The sequence below is a fragment of the Lactuca saligna genome, chromosome 1 (genome assembly GCF_052625555.1).
Source record: "Lactuca saligna cultivar CGN05327 chromosome 1, ASM5262555v1, whole genome shotgun sequence".
Classification (NCBI taxonomy): domain Eukaryota; kingdom Viridiplantae; phylum Streptophyta; class Magnoliopsida; order Asterales; family Asteraceae; genus Lactuca; species Lactuca saligna.
Genome location: NC_136417.1, coordinates 100,673,808 through 100,684,545, shown reverse-complemented (window position 1 = coordinate 100,684,545; position 10,738 = coordinate 100,673,808). Strand labels below are relative to the sequence as shown.

The 10,738-nt window shown below is 44.2% G+C and overlaps 1 non-coding gene across 1 annotated transcript; it reads right to left on the bottom strand.

The window, feature by feature from the left end:
- Positions 1 to 6,307: 6,307 nt before the first annotated feature.
- On the bottom strand, positions 6,308 to 6,414 carry LOC145027940 (small nucleolar RNA R71). Its single transcript, XR_013675701.1, has one exon. It is a non-coding gene; the product is annotated as a small nucleolar RNA R71 (small nucleolar RNA).
- Between the last annotated feature and the right edge of the window lie 4,324 nt (positions 6,415 to 10,738).

Sequence of the window (10,738 nt, the reverse complement as noted above, 5' to 3'; positions counted from 1 at the left end):
GTGTTTTGGTTATGATATTTATCTGGATGAAATGTTATGTGTATATTAGGGATTAGTTTCCCTGACAGTGGTCCTTAGGACCAAAGGGTAGGTCACTACCCAGATATGCCTGACTGATGTTTATATCTGTTGGTTGTATGCTAGTGGTAGGGGTGAAATAGTCCCCAGTTACCGGTTGAAAGATACTGATGATCAATACCGGTTGAAAGATACCGATGATGATTATTGGTTGAAAGATACCGATGATGGTTACCGTTTGAAAGATACTGATAAAGGTTACCGGTTGAAAGATACCGATGAAGGTTACCGGTTGAAAGATACCGACGATAATGTATGGTATGTGGTATGATGGGGGAACTCACTAAGCTTTGTGCTTACAGATTTAGTTTTAGTTATAGGTACCTCTTCGTCGAAGGGGAAGGAGTCGGCGGTGTAGCAGCGCATCACACACACATATGGTTTCCGTAAGGAGTTTTCGGGATTGTACTATGATTTTCATTACTTTTGATGTTATGATTTGAGTCACAACAATATGATTTTATAATGGGATGCTTTATCAAAAATGTTTTGGTAAAATGTTTGTTAAATTTTTTAATTTAGAAATGAAATTTTTGGCCTTGAAAATTGGGTCGTTACAAGTTGGTATCAGAGCCCTGGTTTGAGGGATTCGGACACACCCTCGGGGGTGTATGGACTCAAACCGAGTGACTAAATGATTTTTACAAAGAAAATGGTTTTCCAAAATCTAAATTGAGAAATTTTAAGAAAGTTGAAGTGTATGATGCGCACGACCGGCTGGGCTCAAGTAAGTTTTCCCCAACATACCCATACTTACTATGTTATGTTATATGGTCTGATTCATAGAACTACATGCTACAATAGGACTAAGGATCTAGGAAGATGCCTTGTGTGCCTCGTATATGATTCTGAAAATTGCATGCTAGTTAGGGCTAAGGATCTAGGAAGGATGCCTTGTGCGCCTGTTGTATGAGCTGTATGCCAGGACTGTTTAGTCAGCAGTAGGATGGCATGTATAGGTTATGCTTGGTTTGGTTACTCAATACACGAATGCTGCTTGCTTTGTGCTATGGGGGTTCTGGCCAGCTCCAACTAACCAAGGAGCAGATATGTAACAGTATCCACAAGCTAGTTAGGGGGAGGTGGTGGGGACTCCTAGTGCAGCTGATGGCAGAGAGTAGGTCGGGGAGTGCCCTAGGGAAGCCTAGGATGAGGTCAATGGAAAGGGTATTGGTAAAAGGGACTTGGTGAAGTCGAGGTAATCCTTGAGGAAAGTACGGATAGATGTGGAAGGTAGTATGGGCCCGTACTATTGAAAGAAGAGGATCCATAGTCGAATCCAAGAGGGCCTAGATGGAACCGGGGAACTTGGAAAGTGTGTGAGACCTCTAAAAGTATATGTGACCTTGACATTCATATGTTTATTTTTCAAAATGGTGGTCACACGACATGGAGCGGGAGGTTCAGGATCTCGGTCAGGACTAGGCTCGGGGGCAGGATCCGCGCATGTGGACGATGGGTTACACGAGTTCATCGCATCCGAGATCACGAGGGTTATCCTTGATGTGATGCCGATTATCTTTGGGTCGATCAAGGAGGGGATCATTGAGCTGATGGAGGATCGTCTCAGGGTGTTCCGGAGTGACATGGCGACTAGCCAGTCAGGACCACACACACTGTCTTTTAAGGACTTCAGGGGGAGTGGTGTGCCGGATTTCCATGGCGGTGAAAGACCCCATTGCTGCTAGGAGATGGATCGCAGACATCGAGTCTGCGCAGCTGACGAGCTTCTACCTGGAAGGGTTGAAGGTTCGTTTTGCTGCAGGGTGTTTGAGAGACAGGGCCAGAGATTAGTGGGAGTCAGTTGGTGACTCTCTGGGAGCCTCGGATGTTGAGGGTATGACCTGGTCGGACTTTGTGACCAGATTCAGGGTGGAGTTTGCGCCAGCTGTGGAGCTTCAACAGCTGGCCAGGGAATTCTTGGATATGAGACAGACTACAGAGACTGTGGCGGAGATCAGCGCCAAATTCTAGGAGAGGGTATTTCTGGTGCCCCAATATGCGGGTGCCCCAATATGCTGGTGATGAAAACATGAAGAGGACCCGCTACCATGACATGCTACAAGTTGGCATCCGAGAGCATGTCAGTTTCTCGGCTTGCCCCACCCTGGATTCCATGATTTCCAGGGCTAGGGAGATGGATATTGATTTGGAGCACATACAGAAGAGGAAGGCAGCGGAGGGGATGACGACGGGGGCTTCGGGGAAGAAGCCCAAGGGATCCGATGGCAGGCCAAAGGGCCTGTCGGGGCGGGACCGCTATGGGAAATGCGGTGGGTCACACGAGGGAGCTTGTCACATTGGGATCGATTGTTCAGGATGCTATAAGTGTGGCAAGGTTGGGCATTTTGCCAAGGATTGTACTACCCCTACTCATGCGATTCAGATGTTAGACCTGATTTGCTTTCATTGCAATCAGAAGGGCCATAAAAGGCCAATTGCCCTAGATTGACAGCAACAGCGGCGCCAGCAGTGGTGCCAACTCCAGCGATAGGATGGGTTGTAGATGGCCAGAAGGCGAAGTTGGAGGCTCCAGTGGTTCGGAGCCGAGCGTTTCAGCTGACAGCCGAGGAGACACACGCTACACTCGATGTGGTGACAGGTATGATTTCTTATCTTTATGCTTTTATATTATGTCAGTGTGATTTTAATATATTATGTGCCTTGTTTAGGATCATTCCATGTGAACGATATCCAAGTTTAGGTGTTGTTTGATTCGGGTGCCACCTGATCATTTGTCTCTCTTGCGCTTAGCAAGAAGTTTCCGGAGCCTTCGGGCATGCTGGATTTCCCTCTAGAGGTCGTGATTGCGGATGACCGGTCGGTAGGAGCATTGGAGGTCTATCAGGATTGTGTTTTGAAGCTGTTCGAGGAAAGTTACCTGGTAGACCTAGTTCCTATTCCATTGAGCGGGAACAAGGTGATTATAGGCATGGATTGGTTGAGCCCTAATGGGGCAGTGATAGATTGCACACATCAGCTGGTTCGGATCAGAAGCCCAAGTGGGGGAGAGTTGGTAGTTTAGGGCGAGAGACCACAACAAGGACCAGCGGTATGTTCAGCAGCAAGAGCTAGGCATTACCTTCGACAAGGTTGCGCAATATATGTCGCCTATGTTATAGACACCCGAGACGCGGGTAAGGCGACAGTGGGAGATATGCCTGTGGTGCGTTAGTTTATAGACGTATTCCCAGAGGAGTTGCCTGGGATACCTCCAGAGAGGCAGGTGGAGTTCAGGATCAACCTAGTCCCTGGTGCAGCTCCGATAGGCAAGGCACCGTATCGACTGGCTCCTCCTGAGATGCATGAGTTGTCTACACAACTGCAAGAGCTATTAGACAAGGGGTTCATTAGACTGAGCAGTTCACCCTTGGGATCCCCGATTCTGTTTGTGAAGAAGAAGTACGGGTCGCATCGGATGTGTATAGATTATCGGGAGCTGAGTAAGGTGACGGTGAAGAACCGTTACCCACTCCCGAGGATTGATGACCTCTTTGACCAGCTACATGGAGCATCTTGATTCTCCAAGATCGATTTCCGTTCAGGATACCATCAGATGAGGGTCGGAGAGGAGGATGTACAGAAGACTGCATTCCGGACGTGCTATGGCCATTACGAGTTTGTGGTGATGCCGTTCGGGCTCACCAATGCTCCTGCTGCATTCATGGACCTCATGAACCGCATGTGTAGACCGATGTTAGACCGATCAGTGATAGTGTTTATTGATGATATCTTGGTTTATTCCAAGATGCAAAGGGAGCGCGAGATGCATCTACGAGAGGTTCTGGAGACCTTGATGAGGGAGAACTTGTATGCTAAGTTCTCCAAGTGTGAGTTCTGGTTGCGCGAGGTGCAGTTTCTTGGGCACCTTGTCAACCAGAACGGGATTTCAGTAGATCCAGCCAAGGTGGAGGCCGTGATGAGTGATATGTGCATAATTAGTTAATTATTTAACATATATTCTTAGTTATTTTTGGTTAGTTATGAGAATAATTTGGACAAAAGGTACTTAAAATGCTTTGAATTGTGTTTTCAGTCCAAAAGATATGCTTGGAGGCAAAAAGGAGAAAAGGAAAGCAAGAGAAGATTAAAGGGTGTTAAGAAAGACATACTCGGCGAGTACATCGACCTTACTCGGCGAGTACACGATGAGATGCTAGAAGATATGTACGACTGCTAATCTGAAGACGGATAAGTATTGACCTACTCGGCGAGTTGATTCTGCTACTCGCCGAGTACCCTCTGTTTTGAGATATCTTTATAAGACGAATCCTTATCACATGGGACAGACCCCCTGGCGAATTTTAAAGGATTAACTGCGACTAAAAGGTTCAGAAGGCGTGGAAGAACCCTAAGCTTCAAGAGTTGGAAGAATTCAAGCAATTAGGTTAATTCTACCACTTAGACTTAGGAATTCAACATGTTTGCTTTCATAAACTTTGTTTTTATGCTTGTTTCTATTGCAACTATGAGCTAAACTCGTTTTTGTTTCTGTTTGGGGAATACCAAAGAACTCCTATGGTTTAATTATTGAATTTTGTTTAATTGTCTATTGGTGATTTATTAAATCAAGTTTGTTAAAGAACCTTATGTGTTAATCACTACTATTTTCTGTTAATTGGAAGGCAATTAGGTTGCATGAACATCACTTAATTGTTAACCTCATATGTCTATGTGAATGCTAAAACATATGCTTGGAAGTAATGAATATGAAAATAGGAAGATTAATGTGTGAGCTTGTTGAGAAACCATCAACAAGAGGTTAATTGAATTAATAACTTAATTGACCATTACAAATCTTATTTAATCCAAATAATTAATCTAGGGAATTAATTAGTTTAAACACTTGATCAACGCTTAAATTAGTTAATTGTCTAAGGGTTAGGAGTAATGAACATGAACCTAACTATTATCATTGGTAACCAATAGCAATTAATCTGCCTTAACTTAAATAACCATAGGAGTGAATTGGTTGAACCTAAATAGAAACATCTTCATCAAATTTGGTGAATAGTTGTTGTTTTAGTTAATTAGTTAAATTTAGTTGTTTAAGTTTCTAGTCTTGCAAAACTAGAGAAAAACCATTTACTTTTATTATTTGTTTTAGTTAAAATTAGCTATTAGTTTAATTTCCGTTCCCTGAGTTCGATACCTTACTTATCAATCTATACCACTTAAAGACAGGTTCACTGCCTTTGTGTGCTCAAATTATTAATAAAAAGTAGGGATAAAACTAGTTGAATTTATACACATCAAGTTTTTGGCGCCGTTGCCGGGGAACGGTTCTAAATAATTAAGCTAATTCCTAATTTTTTCGATCCTTTGTGTGAGTTTACTTGCATAAAGTTCATTTATTGCAGTTTAGTAACTAGTAATTAGGTTTTAGTATCTGTTTTAGTTAGGTTTAAAACTTAGAATTTTTTTTTGAAAAATCACTGATACTCGCCGAGTGCATTCGCACCTACTCGGCGAGTAACAGCTTATTTAGGATTTTTTTTAGTTGTTTGCAATCTTTTTGTTCTTTTTACGCTTTTATTTGATTAATTTCAGGACTTTCATGACCAGAGGAGCAAACACACCACTGGTACCCCCGTTTGAAGACCCCGAATCCGAATTGAAAAGAAACAAAGGGAAGGACGTGGAGAGTTCAAGCACACCCAAGAAATCACCATTGTCCAACTTGAAGACTGTTTTCGGGAAAAAGAAGAGCAGCAAATCAGGAGCTTCAAGCGCTTCCTTAATAATTGAAGAGCCAATTCAGGAAGAGATTAGATACGAAACCGAGGAAGAAGACGAGTCAACTTACGAACAAGACACCGAATCGGAGGAAGAGTTAGCATTCACTATGGCTAACATTGATGAAATTCCCATGGGAGAATGGAAGAAGAGGATGCGCGACGACCATGGCCCGGGACTTGTGCAACCCGCAATTCCCACAACTGCCACCTTTGAGCTAAAAGGTCATATCCTAGCTTCACTCAAGGAGATACCTTTCTACGGGAAAGATCATGAAGATGCCTACAAACATTTGGATGAAGTAAATGATGTTGCTGATTACTTCAACATTCCAAATGTCACCCGCGAAACTCAGCTGCTTCGGATGCTTCCGGTAACCTTCAAGGGTGCTGCTAAAGACTGGCTCAAATCACTTCCTCCCGGGTCAGTCACTACTTGGGCCAGAATGAAGGAAGAATTTATAGATCACTTTTGCCCACCATCAAAGATAGCCAAGCTCAAGAAGGCCATTGCAAATTTTGAACAACAAGCTGGAGAGTCGTTATATGAAGCATGGGAGAGGTACAAAAGTCTGCTACGAAATTGCCCACACCATGATCTAAATAGCCAACAAGAAGTTTCCATCTTTTATGATGGAGTCAATGTCACGACCCGGCAGCTGCTAGACTCACAAGGCCCACTTACAAAGAAGCCACCCCCGGTGATCAAAGAATTAATTGAAGAATTCTCTAAACACTCTAGAGAATACCACAACCCAAGGAATGATGTCACGAGGGGAGCCGCGTACGCTGCTACTGAAGATTTATCCGCGGTCATGGCCATGTTAAAAACCATGGATAGAAGAATGGACAAAATGGATCAAACTATCCATGCCATACGGGTGGGTTGCAAGAATTGCAATGGACCTCACCTCACTAGAGATTGTGATTTGGATGAGCACGGCAACAAAAAGGCACAAGCATGCTATTCGAGCGGTGACCGGTATGATGAAGACTGGCGAAAACAAAAGAAGGAGTGGCTGCCTTACGAAGAGTACAAGAAGGCCAAGGAGGAGAAGTATAGGCAAAAAGGGAGAGGATTCTACCAAAAAGAGGAGCCGGTGCAAGAGAAGAAGCCAAGCTTGGAAGAGATGCTAACTAAATTTGTGGCTGCCTCCGAGAAAAGACACAGTGACCACGATGCTGCTATCCAAGAAACAAGAACAATGCTCAGGAACCAGCAAGCATCCATCCATAATATAGAAACTCAGCTTGGGCAACTCGCTCAACAACTAAACCAAAGGTCACCAGGTGAGCTTCCTAGCAAAACCGAGAACAACCCACGAGGCGCGCAAGTGAACATTATTACCACAAGAAGTGGGAAGGTTATTACTCCCCTGGCCCCTATTCGTAATGAAGCGAATAAGGACTCACAGAAGGAAGGAACGGAAGCACAAGCTGAGAACCAACATTCACAATCTGAGAGCCCTACTCGCCGAGTAGGGCCGATGGACTCGGCGAGTACATCTGAAAAAACGAATGATCAGCCACCCGTGAAACCATACCAGCCTCCAATGTCGTACCCAGCCCGAGCCAAGAAGGAGAAGCAGGAAGAGGAGTATCAAAAGTTCCTTGATCATATAAAAACTCTTCAAATAAACATTCCTTTCATCGAAGCCGTCATGCAAATGCCCAAGTATGCAAAGTTCCTTAAGGAACTCCTCACTAATAGAAGAAAGATGGAAGAGGTGCAGAAAGTAGTATTGAATGAGAATTGCTCCGCCGCCATGCTAAACAAGTTACCAAAGAAGAAGGGTGATCCGGGGAGCTTAACTCTACCTTGCCAATTTGGCAACTTGGCTGCCATTCATGCTTTAGCTGATTCTGGAGCGAGTGTGAACCTTATGCCATACTCGTTCTTCGAAAAGCTGGACCTCCCGGAGCCAAGGCCAATTCGGATGGCAATTCATTTGGCAAATAAGACGGTTACTTTCCCAAGAGGAATATGTGAAGATCTATTAGTGAAAGTAGACAAGTTTGTCTTCCCGGCTGACTTCATCATTCTCGACATGGAGGCGGATCCGCAAGTACCAATCATCCTTGGAAGACCCTTCCTCAACACCGCTAGCGCCATCATAGACATGAGAGACTCAAAGCTCACATTGCGAGTTGGGAATGACTCAGTAACATTCGGGGTAGACCAAGCCATGAAGTACTCAAGGAGTAGTGACGACACGGCGTTCTCAATCGACATGCTTGACGAGTTATTGGAAGAAGACATACCTGAAGATTCCAGCAAGTTTGCAGCTTTGGAAGAAGTGTTTGATCCAGAAAAAGACTTATTAGAGATTGAAAGACTGTTGGAAGAAGCAGAGTATGAAGAACTCAAAAACCAAGCTGAAAGCCCTACTCGCCGAGTAGACCCGATCTACTCGCCGAGTACACCTGAAGAAAAGTCAGCAGTCGTGAATGCCGCCATGAACTCGCCGAGTACCATACCTGCACTCGGCGAGTCCGCCACTATGCACACTAAATTGGAGCTCAAAACACTGCCTAACCATCTGGAATACGCCTTTCTGGAAGAAGGAAATCAGAAGCCAGTAATTATAGCCTCAGATCTCTCCAAGACAGAAAAGGAAGACCTTGTACGAGTATTGAAGAAAAGGAAAAAAGCCATCGCATGGAGCATCTCCGACATAAAGGGAATAAGTCCATCCTACTGCTCTCACAAAATAAACTTAGAAGAAGGAGCCAGGCCGGTGGTGCAACATCAAAGAAGATTAAACCCGAACATGCAAGAAGTCGTCAAGAAGGAGGTGGTAAAGCTTTTGGATGCAGGAATCATCTACTCCATCTCCGATAGCCCATGGGTGAGTCCGGTTCAGGTGGTGCCCAAGAAAGGAGGAATGACGGTCATTACCAACGAGACGAACGAGTTAATTCCAACGCGAACGGTAACCGGTTGGCGAGTGTGCATCGATTATCGCAAGCTAAACGATGCCACTCGCAAAGACCATTTCCCCCTTCCTTTCATAGACCAGATGTTAGAGAGACTTTCGGGCCATAGCTACTATTGCTTCTTAGACGGGCTTTCCGGGTATTTCCAAATACCCATAGACCCAATGGACCAAGAAAAGACCACCTTTACATGCCCCAGTGGGACCTTCGCCTATAGACGCATGCCATTTGGACTATGCAATGCACCTGCGACATTTCAAAGGTGCATGACCGCTATATTCCACGATATGGTGGAAAAATTCATGGAGGTCTTTATGGATGACTTCTCTGTATTTGGATCTTCTTTTAATGACTGCCTCACAAATCTTGACTCGATGCTTGCTAGATGTGAGAAAACTGACTTGGTCCTAAATTGGGAAAAGTGTCATTTCATGGTCAAAGAGGGTATTGTATTGGGACATAAAGTCTCTAAAAAAGGAATTGAGGTGGATCGGGCAAAGATAGACACCATTGCTAAATTACCCCCACCAACTAATGTGAAGGGCATTAGAAGTTTTTTGGGACACGCAGGTTTTTACCGGCGTTTTATTAAAGATTTTTCCAAAATTACGAAACCTCTAACACAATTATTATTAAAAGATGCACCCTTTAATTTCAATAAAGAGTGTTTAGAGGCATTCGACTTTTTAAAAGAAAAATTAACTAATGCCCCAATCATTATAGCACCAAATTGGAATTTACCCTTCGAAATCATGTGTGATGCTAGTGATTATGCACTAGGAGCGGTCCTTGGACAAAGGGTTGATAAGCATTTTCAACCCATTTATTATGCAAGCAAGACCTTGAATCCTGCCCAAGAGAATTATACCACTACTGAAAAAGAACTGTTAGCCGTAGTTTACGCTTTTGATAAATTTCGCCCTTATTTGGTTTTATCTAAAACCACTGTTTTTACTGACCACTCGGCTATCAAGTATTTGTTTTCCAAACAGGATGCCAAGCCAAGACTAATACGATGGGTGCTGCTTCTTCAAGAATTCGATATAGAGATACGAGATAAGAAAGGAATGGAGAACGTAGCGGCCGATCATTTATCTAGGCTCGAGAACCCAGCATTGCAAGACGATAAGGATGGAGATGACTTTCCGGATGAATACATTATGGTGTCTGTGGGAGAGGAGTCATGGTTCGCGGATATAGCTAACTATTTAGCTACCAATTACGTCCCGAAGGATTATAGTAGTCAGCAAAAGAAGAAATTCTTCTCGGAGATCAAATATTACTTTTGGGACGATCCATACCTCTTCCGAAGCTGCGCGGATGGAATTATAAGAAGATGTGTGTTCGGAAAGGAGAGTCGAAAAATACTAGAGCACTGCCATAGCGGGCCCACGGGAGGACATCATGGAGCACACTATACCGCGAAGAAGATCTTTGACATTGGGTTCTATTGGCCGACAATCTTCAAAGATGCAGCCCAATATGTCAAAGAATGCGATGCTTGCCAAAGGGTGGGAAACATTTCCTCCCGTAATGAAATGCCTCAACATAGCATTCAAGTGTGCGAGGTGTTCGACGTGTGGGGCATAGACTTCATGGGGCCATTCCCCACATCCAAAGGAAACAAATACATCCTCGTGGCGGTGGATTATGTGTCGAAATGGACGGAGGCGCAGGCTTTACCTACAAATGACGGACGGGTAGTGGTACGGTTCTTGAAAAGATTATTCTCCCGGTTTGGTGTTCCAAAGGCCCTAATTAGTGACCGTGGCACACACTTTGCCAATGATCAATTGGACAAGGTGCTCAAGAAATATGGGGTGACCCATAAGTTCTCCACATCATATCACCCGCAAACGAGTGGGCAAACGGAAGTCACCAATCGAGCTTTGAAGCGTATCTTGGAGAAGTCGGTGGGAAGCAATCGCAAGGAATGGTCGGATAAATTGGATGACGCGCTATGGGCGTTTCGTACCGCTTTCAAAACA